The following is a 15,007-nucleotide window of genomic DNA, read 5'->3' as shown; positions in this document are numbered from 1 at the left end:
ACTAGCCCTTGGCCTTTACACAGATGAGATTATGAAAATCTAAGAAGATATTAGCTTTCTTTGCTCCTTGGTACAATCAAAAGATGTAGAGACTGAACTGCATACGAAAGGAAGAGGCTAATATATGGTGGTGTGCATCACATCTGAGCTTGTCTTTCAACAGCCACATCTCTGTTCTGTACACATCCATACCCACCAATGGCAGCACAGGGCTTTCCAGTTGGGGCACTCAACGACCTGCAAGGCCGGACATGGTGACCTAGCACCTTCCTCAGAACCACACAAGCACCCCTCCCTGAGCTTTCATCACAGAGGCAGCACTGTACAGACTTTGGAGTTAGGCAAACTCGAGTTTAAATCTTGACTTTGTGTGACCCTGAGCTCTTTAAACGTTAGTTTCATCCTGTGGAAAATGGAGAAAATGATCGTGTTCAGCTGGCAGAGTGAGCACCAAGTGAGCTGATACTTCCAAAGCCCAGCACAGAACTCTCGATAAATGGCATGTATTATTGTTGTTGTTGTTGCTGTTATCTATTTAAATAAGTATACCACCTACCCTGAAGACGAGAAAACACAAATGCGGCTGGCACATAGTAGATACTCACTAAATGTTATTCTTTTCCTTCTGCAGCCCTCTCCAGTCCTACCTAGCCAAAGATTGTGAGGAAAGGAAATGAGAGGATGCACAGTTTAAGAAAATTGGAGGGCCGGGCGTGGTGGCTCAGGCCTGTAATCCCAGCACTTTGGGAGGCCGAGGCGGGCAGATCACGAGGTCAGGAAATTGAGACCATCCTGGCTAAGATGGCAAAACCCCTTCTCTACTAAAAATACAAAAAATTAGCCGGGCGTGGTGGTAGGCGCCTATAGTCCCAGCTACTGGGGAGGCTGAGGCAGGAGAATGGCGTCAACCTGGGAGGCAGAGCTTGCAGTGAGCTGAGATGGCACCACTGCACTCCAGCCTGGGCAACAGAGTGAGACTCTGTCTTAAAAAAAAAAAAAAAGAAAATTGGAGAAAGGAGAAAGAACAGAGTCAATTCTGGATGGTAGATCTGAGAGAAAAGAACCTACTCCTACTGCCCAAGTTGAAATGCTTCCATCCAAGAGGGTGCATCTCAACGTTTCACCAGTGAGGGTTCCCTGTGAGTGCATTCCTTTGCCATGGAGTCCGTCTACTGCAAGAGAGCTTCAGCCAGTACCATCGCTGGGACAAACACCCGTATGGCCTGCTAAATAACGCAGGGCATTTGTCGTTTCAGATGGAGGTTTAGAAGAAGGCTGATATGATTTTGCATGTTTCTCCAACAGAGAGAGCCAGGAAGGAAGGTGGAAACACGAGGGCTTGTCACTAGTAAAAAAAAAAAAAAAAAATGCACACACACATTCAATAAACAGGAAAATTATTTAAATAAGCAGTCCCCAGGAAAAAAATACAAAAGCCAATTTTATTCATAAAACATCTGATTTACTGCATTCTAGCTAAAAGCAGCTTTTAACTCAAGCCTCTGAGATTCTATTTATTATTCAACAAAATATTTCAAGATTATTTAATAAAGGTATCTTTAATACTAATATAGCAGCAAGAGCTAATATATGTAAAATAATTATTATGAAAAGTATTATCAATATTTTGGGGAAATAATGTACATGCATAATGAATGAATTTTGCCCCTGGGTTTATGCTTATATCTTGGCCCGATTTTGCGTGGAGAAATTCTGCATTATAATGAAAAGCAAAATGATCACACGTTATAACTGCGAGTTTTTTTATCACTGCTTAGAAGAATCCTAAAACTGTCACCTAAACAGGAAAAAATATATATATTCCATATAAGTGTGCATATGGTGAGTTTATAATTTTCTGAGTGTTGGAAAACACTCGAACACCCAACTGCTTTCAAAATGACAATTATTGGCCTCGAAGAAATAAATAAAAAATTTTTGATAGCCAACTATCCCAAAAATACTGCTAAATTCTAAGCAAATGAAGGTTTGTGCAGATCTATTTTTCTGTTTAAAGATTCTTGAAGTTGAAGTTCTCAGACATTTCTCAAACAGCATACACAAACTAAATAAAATAAAGATCTATTTTTATTTTCCTGAACCAATGAGGAATTTTCAAAATGTAAAAGAAGCTCTTTCCCCAGGTTTACCCCCACCCTAAACTTACAGAGTGAAAAATCAAATTCTTGTCAACAAATATATTAGCATTGCTCCTTGTGCCAAAGCCTGTGATAATACAAAGAAAAATTAAGGAGGATTCTTCCCCCTTTCGAGCATAGAATCATAAAATAGAATGTGAAATAACTCAGCAACAGTAATATATTTCTTATTTTAGAGATATGGAAACTGGGACTTAAACATAGCAAACTCATTCAAGTCTACATTTCCTTATATCCAATGCAGGGAACTTTCTAGAACCTCCCACTTCTGCCCACCAACTTTACCAGGGCAACCAAAGAAGATTCAGTGTCCACTGATGATGTCAACTATGTCCACATAAAATCTGCATATCTTCCACTGAGGCAGGTCTGAGGCACTTTGGGGACCCAGCTGAAGTTACCCTTTGCCACGCTTAGCTTAGACCCCAGTTTGAACAACAACTCAATTGATCATTATCTGGCACCTACTATGCACAAAGCATGATGCTGGTCACACTCAACGTCCTCCGTTTTCTCTACTGAATTTTCAGGAGTGAAGGTTCCCACCTAAAATGATTCCCAAGATAAGACAGGCATGTTCAGCATCATCTAAAGAAAACAAAAGTTTCCAAACATTTGCAAGCTCTGGAATTTATGCGTAAGAACGAATGTTTGAGAGGGTTTTTTGTTTTTGTTAAATGACTACACTATAAATCTCACAAACTGCATAAATCAGACTTGACTCCAGCCCCACAAGTAAGGCTGGGACCGCTTTATGGCGAGGCATGAGAGAAGAACAGTGTGTTTTATTTACCACCTGACATTTATACACAGAGGAGCCTTGTGGGGGTTGGCCTATGAGGGCTGGGAAGTAATCCACAAGGTTACAATAAATCCACCTGTGAATGGCAACCTACCTTGGGTTAAAAACTTGGTCTCAAATAACCTCAAAGTAATTCTGTCTGGTGGAAGATTCTTTATCCTGATCAGGGATAATGTCGAATTGGAAGTCCAGTGTGACAACCGCCACGCCTTTCTTAGCTTTAAACACTGCTGATTTATTATTATTATTATTATTACTATTACTAGCATTAGCATTAGACAGCATACGTTATGGGTTTTCTCCACCTTCACTGTTGGTATTTGGAGATTTGAGGTCAGTATGAAATGTTTTCAGGGACGTCTTATGAACTTTGAAATTACGAAAATTTGTCCTGAAGAGTTATTTGAAAATGTGAAAATGTGTCTTCAAGAATCTCTAGTCATTAAATCCCTGTCAATGAATCTTGTCATGGGGATTAACCAAATATTTAATGAGCATCTATTATGTGGCAGGTACGTCACCTCATGGAGGGGACAGAAAATAAATAAATAATAGATCAGGAAACAAGAAGTGATACAGAGGAAAATTAAGCAGAGTGATGGGGATGCTTTAGTAGACAGGGTGGTCAGGAAATGTCTCTGTGGTAAGGTGGCATTTAATTACAGACCTGAATAGAGTGAAGGAAGAAGTCATACAGACAAAACAGTTAGAACATTGAAGACAGTCGGGCGCCGTGGCTCACGCCTGTAATCCCAGCACTTCGGGAGGCTGAGGCGGGCAGATCACGAGGTCAGGAGATTGAGACCATCCTGGCTAACACAGAGAAACCCTATCTCTACTAAAAATACAAAATATTAGCCAGATGTGGTGGCAGGCCCCTGTAGTCCCAGCTACTCAGGACTCTGAAGCAGGAGAATGGCATGAACCTGGGAGGCAGAGCTTGCAGTGAGCCGAGATTGCGCCATTGCACTCTGGCCTGGGCGACAGAGCGAGACTCCGTCTCGAAAAAAAAAGGCAGGAGAACAGCCAGGGCAAAGGTTGGAGGTGGGAAGAAGATTTAAGAAACACTAGGGAGATGGGAGTGGATGGAGTGGAATGAGTGAGAGAGAGTCATATGACACAAGATCAGAGAGGAAACCAGGAGCCAGATCCCATAAAGCAGGGGTGTCCAATCTTTTGGCTTCCCTGGTCTATTGGTCCATTCTCACACTGCTATAAAGCTACTACCTGAGACTAGGTACTTTATAAAGGAAAGAGGTTTAATTGACCCACAATTCTGCATAGGTTGGGAGGCCTCAGGAAACTTACAATCATGGCAGAAGATGAAGGGTAAGCAAGGTACATCTTACATGGCAGGAGGAGAGAGAAAAAGGCAAGTGTCAGACACTTACCAAACAACCAGATCTCTTGAAAATTCACGCACTATCACGAGAACAGCAAGGGGGAAATTCACCCCCATGATGCAATGATGTCCTACCAAGTCCCTCCCCTGACACATGGGGATTATAATTCAAGATGAGATTTGGGTGGGGACACAGCCAAGCCATATCACCGGGGCCACATTGGAAGAAGGATTGTCTTGGGCCATGCATAAAATACACTAATAATAATGATAGCTGATGAGCTATAAAAAAATGCATAAATTTTATAATCCTTTAGGAAAGTTTACAAATTTGTGTTGGGCCACATTCAAAACCATCCTAGGCCACATGGAGCTCACAGGTTGTGGGTTGGACAAGCTTGATATAAAGCCTTGCAAGCCTTGGGAGGGGATTTAGGAAGCATAAGAAGGTTGAGCCAACGAGGAACATGTTGTGATCTATGCTTGGAAGGCCTCACTCTCTTCATGAGGATGGTATTGGGAGGCAAGGATAGAAGCTAGGAGACCCGTTAACATACTATTGCAATAGTCCAAGCCAGAGTTAATAGCAATGGATGACAAATCCCTCACTCACTCTACTTTAATCTCAACTTACTCTGCACACCCCACGTGAATGTCTTACTAGCCATTGAACCTATTTTAAGAAAGACAAAAATCACAGTTAAACCTAGAGCCTGGGAGCTCTGGATAATATGGAAAAAGTGCAGTTTCTGAAAAGTTGTAAGTCCAGAGGATATAAATAAGTCCTTTTGTTTTTGAGACATGTCAAGGATAGTGCAATTGCTTTCATCAGGTGATCCATTCACTAGGATAAGGTGCATCCTACAATGATAGAATTCCTTCCAATAATTTACCTAAGGCCAATTTGATGCCCGGTAGTTCTAGCTCCTGGGGAAAAGGCCACTCTAAGCCTATTTACCAATGTGTCAAGAAAATAGTACCGGAGACCTCATTGGACTTAATTAAAGCCAAACTAGACTTCATAGAAAGAAGGAGAAAGAGCGTACCAGAGAGAAGGAGAGAGGCTGGGGGCTGCTCTACCATATTCTTTTCCAGCAAATTGGTTTCTGGCTATGTGAGCGTATTGGGAAGAACACTTAGGAGTGATTATAACAGAGGAAGGTTGTGGGGGGTGCACCAGCAAGACAGTGAAGAATGGGGCCAAATGGGAGGGAATGGACAAATTAATGATTAAGGAAGATTTTTTTTTCTTCTAGGAGTCGTGTCCAGCCTGGCCTCCCAGATTTGAGCAATCTTTCACTGTCAAGAGAGGCTGGGAGATTGATTCAATTAAGATTAGCAGAGCTGGAAAAATGGCATGGGTTAGTTTTGATTAGTATTGTCTTCTCTCTCATCTCTTGGTGGTGGTGGCCTGAACACAGGTGGAGTTTGGCTCTATCAGGTCACAGGGAAGGCAAGGCCGACTTCCAGAGTGGGGTTCGTGGACCAGGCTCTGGGCTGGAGGGGTGGCATTTCCCCAGTATTTTCTTCTGAGGTCTCTTCCATTTGTCCTTCCAGGGTATGATTTTCTTATAATTAGCTACTTCTTCTGAAGAAACGCTAAGGGGGTGGGAAAAGTCTGATATATGGGGTCAGTGCTGAGTATAATTCCTTGGAGCAAATAAATGTAATTGGAGGTCTCATTAATTCCGAGGCCATGCCCAGGTGCCCTCTGTGATCCATTGGAAGGGTGGTAGAACTTTCCTGGAGAGGTGAGCATGTCTCAAACAAAGAGGGGCCGGCAGCCCCAGCATCTGCTGGCAGAGAATCTCACAAGGCTTGAGGTCCTGGGGTGAAGAGAAGGGAGGGAATAAATCACTCTTGCCTCATCCCACTGTCGCACCAAGAAACCCAGACGCACCCGAGCTATTGATTTCTGCCCAGTGAGTCTTTGCCTCTGAGAGCAGCCAGCAGATGCTTAAAATAAATGTGCCTTGGAATTTACCACCACCTCTAAATTCATATTCAGACACTGTTTCTGGATAAGTTTAATGAAAGTGGTACTTTCTGCAAGGTCCCTGGTGGCATTAGTTCACATTACAAAATCATTATACATAATTTGACACTATTGTGCACCGTTTGCTTAGAAAAAGAGCTTGTTTTACAGCTCTGGGGACAGAGGTCCCTCCAGATAAGGTTGGGCTTATGAGAGAGTGAGAGGGGAAAGAAATACCTCCCTCTGGTTGGTAATGGGAACTTTGATGTTCAATGTGGTGACTCCCTTACACTCATCAAGATAGATATTTAGTCCAATGAGAAAAAAAAAAAAACACCAAGTTACTCTCTTAAAAGGCAAACACAGACCTGTAATCCTAGCACTTTGGGAGGCCAAGGCAGGCGGATCACAACGTCAGGAGATCGAGACCATCCTGGCTAACACAGTGAAACCCCATCTCTACTAAAAATACAAAAAATTAGCCAGGTGTGGTGGCGGGCACCTGTAGTTCCAGCTACTCGGGAGGCTGAAGCAGGAGAATGGCATGAACCCGGGAGGCAGAGCTTGCAGTGAGCCGAGATCGTGCCACTGCACTCCAGGCTGGGCGACTGAGGGAGACTCAGCCTCAAAAAAAAAAAAAAGCAAAGCAACCACGGACCATGCACTGAGTCTTAATACTTTTAAAAGCAAATATTTAATCTGCATTTTAAAGGCCGCTCCCAACACCACCACCACAATTGATTTTTGGCTCGATGACATCCTGTTCCTGGTGGCTTGGCACAACTTGCCACATGCAGCCCACACAGGGCTGGAATTTGTGGGGTCTCTACAAGTGAAGCTTTATCAAGTTGTCAGAAGCTAAAATATTTCCATGCTAGTCGGTAAATACATTGGCCCCTCAGTGCCCATGCCCACTGCCTGGACACCCTACTTTTCCTAGGATCTCCAGATGAGCCTATACCTAATGTCCAGCACTCCAGGGACAGGCAAGCTGACATGGACTGAACTGTGTCCACCTCAAGATATGGATGTTGAAGCCCTGACCTCCAATATGACCAGATATAGCACTGTTAGGGAGATAATTAAATGAGGTCAAAAGGGTGGGGTCATCCATAAATGAGTCCTATTGGGACACCAACAAGACTGGTGGTCTTATAACATGAGGAAGACTAACTAGATTGTGTACTTTCTCTCTTTCCACCCCCCTATAGAGAAAAGGCAGGCAGGATAGCAAAATTATCAGAGTTCTAGAAAAGCTGTGTTGACTACAGAGAGGTGAGTAGATGGGAAAGAGAAACCCAGGAGTGGGAAGCCCAATTTTTGTTATCGTTTTTGTTTTTGTTTTTGTTTGAGATGGAGTATGGCTTGGTCACCCAGGATGGAGTGCAGTGGTACGATCTTGGCTCACTGCAACCTCCACCTCCCAGGTTCAAGTGATTCTCTGACTTCAGCCTCCTGAGTAGCTGGGATTGCAGGCACCCACTATTCCACCTAGCTAATTTTTTTGTAGTTTTAGTAAAGATGGGGTTTCACCATGTTGGCCAGGCTGGTCTCAAACTCCTAACCTCAAGTGATCTGCCTGCTTTGGCCTCCCAGAGTGTTGGGATTACAGGCATGAGCCACTGCGCCTGGCCTAGGAATCCCAGTCTTTGAGAGGCTGCCATATGAGGACACAGCAAGAAGGCACCATCTACAAGAGGAGAAAAAAGACCTCAACAGAAACCAACCCTGCTGGCACCTTGATCTCTGGCTTCCAGCCTCCAGCACTGTGAGAAAATAAATTTCTGTGTTTGAAGCCTCCATGGTCTATAGTATTTCAAAATGGTAGCCCGAGCTGTTCTGATGGTTTGGCTCACACGCCATGTACCAATCTGTCAGTACTTTCCTTATCACCTCCTGGCACCTTTTCCTATAAAAAGAGCTCACCCACTTCCCTCTAGCTAACTTCCAGAGGTGACTGTTTCAAAATCAAAATCAGTTCACAATGATCTACCCATGTGAACGTTTGGTCCTCTGTCTTCCTTGAACCTTTGGCCAATCAGCACCCAGCACCCTGGTGCTCACCTCCTCTTGGTGTCTAGAACCTGTCCCTCCTCTCTAACCGCACAGATGCCCCCTTGGCTCAGAGAGTGATATCTGTCACCCAGACTACCCTGTCAGCCTCCTAAAGATTGCCTTTCCGCCCCAGGCTTTCTCCTTCCCATCCACTCACCTCTCTGCAGTCAACACATCTTTCCTAGAACTCTGATCATTTCACCACTCTGCTTGAAACTCCTCCATCAACCTTGGGATGAAACCTGACCCTATGTGTAAGGTCCCACATGGTCAAAACTTGGTCTCCCAGCTTTCACACACGCTGTTCTTGTCCCTACAACTATCCTTCCAAGCCCTTTCCCTGGCCAGCTCTTAGCCTCTCGGTGGGGGAATTACCTGCACAGATCTGGTAGGTTGTCATTCTGACATCCCTGAACACTTCTGCTGCTGGGGAACTCAGCTCTTCATGTGGAATCTCATCTCATTGGGATAGCTCTTTTTGTGGGCGAGTCTGATAACTGGTCTGAAAACTGCCTCCCTGTAAACTCTCCTCACTGATTTTCCTCATTCCTTCTCCTTGTCCCCAAACTCTCCTTCCTTCCATCTAGACTTTTAGATTTCCTTACTTCCATGGGAGCTGAAACATTCTTCTTATTCACTGATGCATTCAGTGACTGCACTGCCTAACACATAGTTGGTGCCAAGTAAATATGTGTTGAATAAATGAATAAAGGAATATTGAAAATTGACTATTAAAGTTATTATAGAAGAGGCCTTAGGGAGTTCAACTTCTTCATTTTACAGAGGACCAAACTAGGGCTTAGGCAAGGAAAGAGAATGGCCCAAGGTCACACAGCAAGAAAGTGGCCAGACCAGGTCAGAATCTATAGATCTTCATCCCTCTGATAGGACCAAGAGCAAACTGGCAAGCTCAGTCCATTTTCAGATTATCCCAAGCAGGAAGTCGATTGGTCCTTTTCCCAAAGGCATCACTGGGATAATGCAAACTTAAGCAAATGTCCATGCCAGGTTCCATCCCCATTTATTCAAGGGAGTAGGATGCAAGATTGATAAGATTTTAAATGGTGTCGTGTTCTGGGCATTCATAACTTGGACTGGAGTGCAGGAAATCCTGTTTGCCTCACAGAGGGAGACAAATGTGCTCTGGAAAATTCCCGGAGGGAAGGAGGGCATCGTGGGGAATCTCCATCTACATAGGCAAGTCTGGCCTCACTCAGGCAGGAGAAAGAAGGCCCAGGGTGGTTCCTTAACATTCCAGAAGTTTCCTGGGTAAATCAGTGTGGGGTGGACTAGGCATTTCACACGGCACAGAGGCCCCAGGCTCCCAACCACCAGAGAATGGCTTCACCCCAAAATGCCTCCCCTCTCTCCATCCTTGAGGCCCCACCTCCTACGATGAGGAGGAAGAAAGGTTGCATCCAGAGATTCAAAGGAAATCACACACTCCCCAGCCAAGAAAGAGGGAGGAGGGAGATTCCAAGAAACTCAGAGAGGGAAAGATAGTGTCTAAGAGACAGTTGGACACACAGACTCTAAATAACCCAACAAAGAGATAGAAAGTGAGACTGAATCTCAATGGCTCTAAATGTAAAATTAAAGAGGAAAAATTAATTCCAAAAGAACCTTGAACAGGGCAGGGTGCAGTGGCTTATGCCTGTAATCTAAGCACTTTGAGTGGCCAAAGTGGGCAGACGGCTTGAGTCCAGGAGTTTGAGACCTGCCTGGGCAACATAGTGAGACCCCACCTCTACAAAAAAGAAAGAAAGAATCTTGAACGAAGGAAAAACAACATAAGAGTGCACATTATTTCTCTCTTTCTTCCTCTTTTTCTTTCTTTTATTTTCTCTTTTATCTTTCTGAATCAGAGGGCAGACTTCATAAGGACCACAGATGAGGAGAGGTGTTCAGCTTTTTAAAGGAATGGTTTTAACTGCAGAGATAAAACACCATGATGATAATAGTCATGATGCCTGATGTTTATTGAGCGTTTATGATATAAGTTCTGTTGTAAGTTCCTTGCATAGATTTTCTCATCTAACCCTTGTGACCCTAAGCAGTGGGCACTCTGATTATTCCTCCAGTAGAGATAAGGACACAGAGGTTCAGAGAACTCATCTTCTGCACAGGGTCCCAGAGCTAGTCTTGCATGGAGCCAGAATCTCTCCCAGTCCCTAGAGCCCTTCCTCCTAACCCTATATGGAACTTGGGGCTACAACCTCGGGAATCTCCAGCCATCTCAGCTTGGGCTCACCCTTCTGTGTTAGTCTAGTCTTGCATCACCGTGAAGAAATACCTGAGGCTGGATGATTTGTAAAGAAAAGAGGTTTAATTGGCTCACAGTTCTGCAGGCTGTACAGGAAGCATAGCAGCATTGGCTCGGCTTCCGGTGAGGACCTCAGGAAGCTTCTGATCAGATAGAAGGCAAAGGGAGGGCAGGTGGTGTCACATGGCAAGAGCAGGAGCAAGAGAGAGAGAGGAGGGAGGTGCCACACACTTTTAAACAACCAGACCTTGTGTGAGCTAAATGAGTGCAAACTCAGACGTTACACCAAGGAGACCACCAAGCCATTCATGAGGGATCCGCCCCCATGACCCAATATCTCCCACCAGACCCCGCCTCTAACATTGGGGATCACATTTCAACATGAAATTTGGAGGGGACAAACGTCCAAACCATATCACCCCCATTTATGCCTACATTTACAGTTTACAGTGCATTTTCTCACTGATGTCCCCAGTAAGGTTTGGGAGCTCCATTTGGAAGACCAAGAGGATCCTTGGTCCTTATCTGTCCTTATCCAACCAGTAGGCTAGCTCAAAAGGATTTCAAGCTGTTCTCATGCCATGCGATGTGGAGGATCCTACACTTTTATTCAAAAGCCCCCTGTAGGCAGAGGGGAGGGAACAGTAGCTCCGGGAGATCTTGGGGGTCATGGAAAGAGCCCAATGGCATACAGAGCAAATGTCAAACTTCCATAAAGTCTCATTTTTAATCTGAAAAATTCACGGGGGTTTTGTATTCTACCGCAAAATATGTTGCTAAGAAAACAGAAAAATAATGTTTGTAATTACTTGCCCTGGAATGAAACAGACAATCTCAAAAGATGACCCATGTGTCTCCTGGCTTTATCCCAAGGCAGAGAAGAGCCCAGTCTGAGCAACTCAAAACTAGTCCAAGCCCCATCCAGCCTTACTGTTTTTCAGCTGAGAAGCCTGAGGCACAGAGAGGTAAAGTGTTTTGTCCAAGGCTGCACGGCAGGGTAGGATCTAGGACCCACACCTGCTGAAGCCTAATCTAGGATCCCTATGCCGCATGGGACACAATGGTTGAAGGCACAGGCAGTCGAGCTGTCGCGAATCCCAGTAGGGCCACCGAGCTGCACAATTGCAGGAGATGTCACTCACAACTCAATAGATGTGTGCGGCACCCCTTGGGGTTGGGCGGTGCCTGCATGCCATCCACATCCCCCTTCTTTGCACTTCAGTTTTCATAGTGTTAATTCTTATAAAACAGGAATGATAACAGTATCAATGCCACGGGCATGAGGATTAAGTGAGATACTGCATGTGCCTAGCACACAGTAGACTCAAGACAATGAAATTTTTAATGCTACCATCATATTTAGTTAAGAAAAAAGACACCCCTTCTCTTTCCATGGTTCCTTTCCAAGTCAGGCCATGTGGGGGAAGTTTAACAAGAGTGTCTTTTCTAGCTATGTATCATGCTACCCTACCTCCACGGGTTGGTGTGAAGCTTAACTAAGTTAACACCTGCAAAAAGTCTGGAACAAGGCCTGGTACAAAATGAGTGTTCAGGCCAGGTACAGTGGCTCATGCCTGTCATCACAGCACTTTGGGAGGCCAGGGAAGGAGGATTGCTAGAGGCCAGAGTTTAAGACCAGCCTGAGCAACATAGTGAGACGCCATCTCTACAAAAATTCTTTTTAAAAATTAGCTGGATGTGGTGGCACATGCCTGTAGTCCCAGCTATTCAGGAGGCTAAGGTGGTAGTTGGAGGCTGCGGTGAGCAGTGATAGGGCCACTGCACTCCAGCCTGAGTGACAGAGGGAGACTCTGTCTCTAAATAAATAAATAAAATGAATGTTCCATAAGAGCTGCCTCTTTCATTATAGAGAGCTATATACATACATATATGCATGATTACTATTTTATTTTATTTCATTTTTTTGAGACAGTCTTGCTCTGTCACCCAGGCTGGAGTGCAGTGGCATGATCTCGACTCACTGCAACCTCTGCCTCGTGGGTTCAAGAGATTCTCCTGTCTCAACCTCCCGAGTAGCTGAGATTACAGGCATGCACCACTATGCCCATCTAATTGTTGTAATTTTTGGTAGAGACTGAATTTCACCACTTTGGCCAGGCTGGTCTCGATCTCCTGACCTCAAGTGATCCACTGCCTCAGCCTCCCAAAGTGCTGGGATTGCAGGCGTGAGCCACCGTGCCCAGCCATGATGAGTCTTTAATCCAATAAGCATTTCTATATGTATGAATAACTTTCACCTCCTTGTATGAAGCCTTATCTTGCCAACCTTCACTTCCCGAAATGTGAATTGGGTTGTTGCTCCTGGTGGATCTCATTTAAGAATGGAGGAACGAGCACTAGCAAGATGACACCAGTAGATCAGTTCTTTCTGATGTCACAGGGGAGACACTTCTTAATCCAGACCAAGCTGACTTTTCCCCCCAGATCAGCTCAAACCCCCTCTCCCTGAAGGCGCGGCAAAGGCAGGCTCCCAGAGCCTTCTGGCTCCATTCAAAATCCCCTTTTCAGAGCTTTGGCAGTTTTACGGCCTTTAATGACCCCCTATTGTACCCTGATTGCCAATCAGGGCACACGTAATGACCAAGCAGCATCACTTAGCCCTTATTCTGATGACAATGGCCAGAGCGGCCAGCTTGCTGTTTTGACATGAGCCGGGTCACAGGGAAAGTTTTCGGGCGGGTGACTTAAAGAGCCCGGACCAGCCAGCACCCTCAACTCCTCAGTTGCTGGGACTTGCACAAAAGAATGAACTCTGAACTTTTCCTTTGACGGATGGAGGTCATTAAAACCACGGAGGGGGCGCCTTCAAAGGCAGGTGTAGACCAGGCCGTCCCTCAGAGCGCCTAATAAAGAGAGAACAGGCGATTGTGTGGGATTCAGAGGAGGGGAACTTCTGAGAGATTCACTCAAGTGGTTCAAAGAAATCAATGGGCTGCCCCAGCCGATTGACAGGGGCCAGAAGTGCCGCGGCCGTCTCTCTGCCACCCATTGAATGGGTGGCTGCTCCAATTGTTCCCAAATAGGGGCTACCACAATAAATGCTTTGGGTTCTTTCATAGATACCCTGGGCCGTGGGGCTTTAGACCAACAAGAGAATCTGGAAAAAGCTTCACCACCGACTCCCATTTTAAATTCCATCCATTTTAATAAAGTGCCAAGAGACCTCCAAGCAGCTTAAAATATTAAAGGTTTCTTTTAAACATCTGGAAGATAACATCTAATTACTAGATAGTGCTCCAGGTTATTAATATGTAATCAGAGCTAATCCCACTCAACACAAACAGCAAACAAAAGCACTATCCTAGAAGTATCATCTTTGCAGAATGTGAAGCTCCAGTGCAAAAGAAGAGAGCCCCCAACGTAGCTTCCAGACAACACAGCCACCCCCCCCCCCCCAAGCCCCCATTCCCACCACAGCACAACCAGCTGGGACCACATGCTGCCCCTGGAGGGGCAAAGCCAGAAATGTTGACCTCCTGGCAGTCAGCAGGACAAGTCAGCGAAATAGATTGACTGCAAATGACTTGAGTCATCGAAGTTCAACCATGAAGGGAAATGAAAGCTTGGGGAATTTCACCTCCCTCTTCTGTTTTTTTCAAAAGGTGTTTTTGCTTTTCACAGAAGGGTCAGGAATTTTGATCCCAAAGGTCTGAGCGGGAATATAAATGGATTTGGATAAGCTGGAAGCTGGGTCTGGGGGGAGTGGTGTGCTGAATGCATCATTAGGATCACTTGCTCGGCACATTACACACGCAGGCACGCAGGAGACGGAATTCGGCACTCCTCTCCCGCCAGGGCGATGGTTATTAAGGGTAACGCGATCGGATGAGAAGGCGGCGAATGGGCAACCACAAAGCCCAGAGGAAGCAGCTGTGGAGACAAATAAGTGAAGGTCCCACCTCCCTGAAACGTACCCACAAGACAGAGCCACATCCTCTGCATTGTCCAAGGACAAATCATCGTGGGTTCCTGGGCAGTTGGTGGTGTCAGCGTGGCTGAAGGCAAAAGTGATGACTTGCAGACCTCTAGAAGGGGCACCGCAAACGCCTGATCTGGGGCAAGTCCACTTTAACCCTTCCCTACCTCCTTCTGCCAGAAGGAAATGGAGGCAATGGAGCAGTGTCATCATCACTGAGCCACGTAAAGGAAAGAATAAAGAGGCCACGAGGAATCATAAGGATTTTCCCTCTCTCCAGATCCCCAAGGAAAATGTTCTGACTCATTCTCATGATTCACTGCAGTGTCACAAACATCTCTTGAGCATCTACAAGCGGGGTCCTGGGTGCTGGCGTGATGGGGTAAGCAAGACAGACAGCCCCCATCTTCACTGGGAAGGTGGAAATTAAACAGATAATGGGTATTTTGAAAGATGCTACAAAGGGAACATGAG

Source organism: Piliocolobus tephrosceles, chromosome 17 (genome assembly GCF_002776525.5).
Source record: "Piliocolobus tephrosceles isolate RC106 chromosome 17, ASM277652v3, whole genome shotgun sequence".
NCBI lineage: Eukaryota > Metazoa > Chordata > Mammalia > Primates > Cercopithecidae > Piliocolobus > Piliocolobus tephrosceles.
This window is presented reverse-complemented; position numbering follows the sequence as displayed.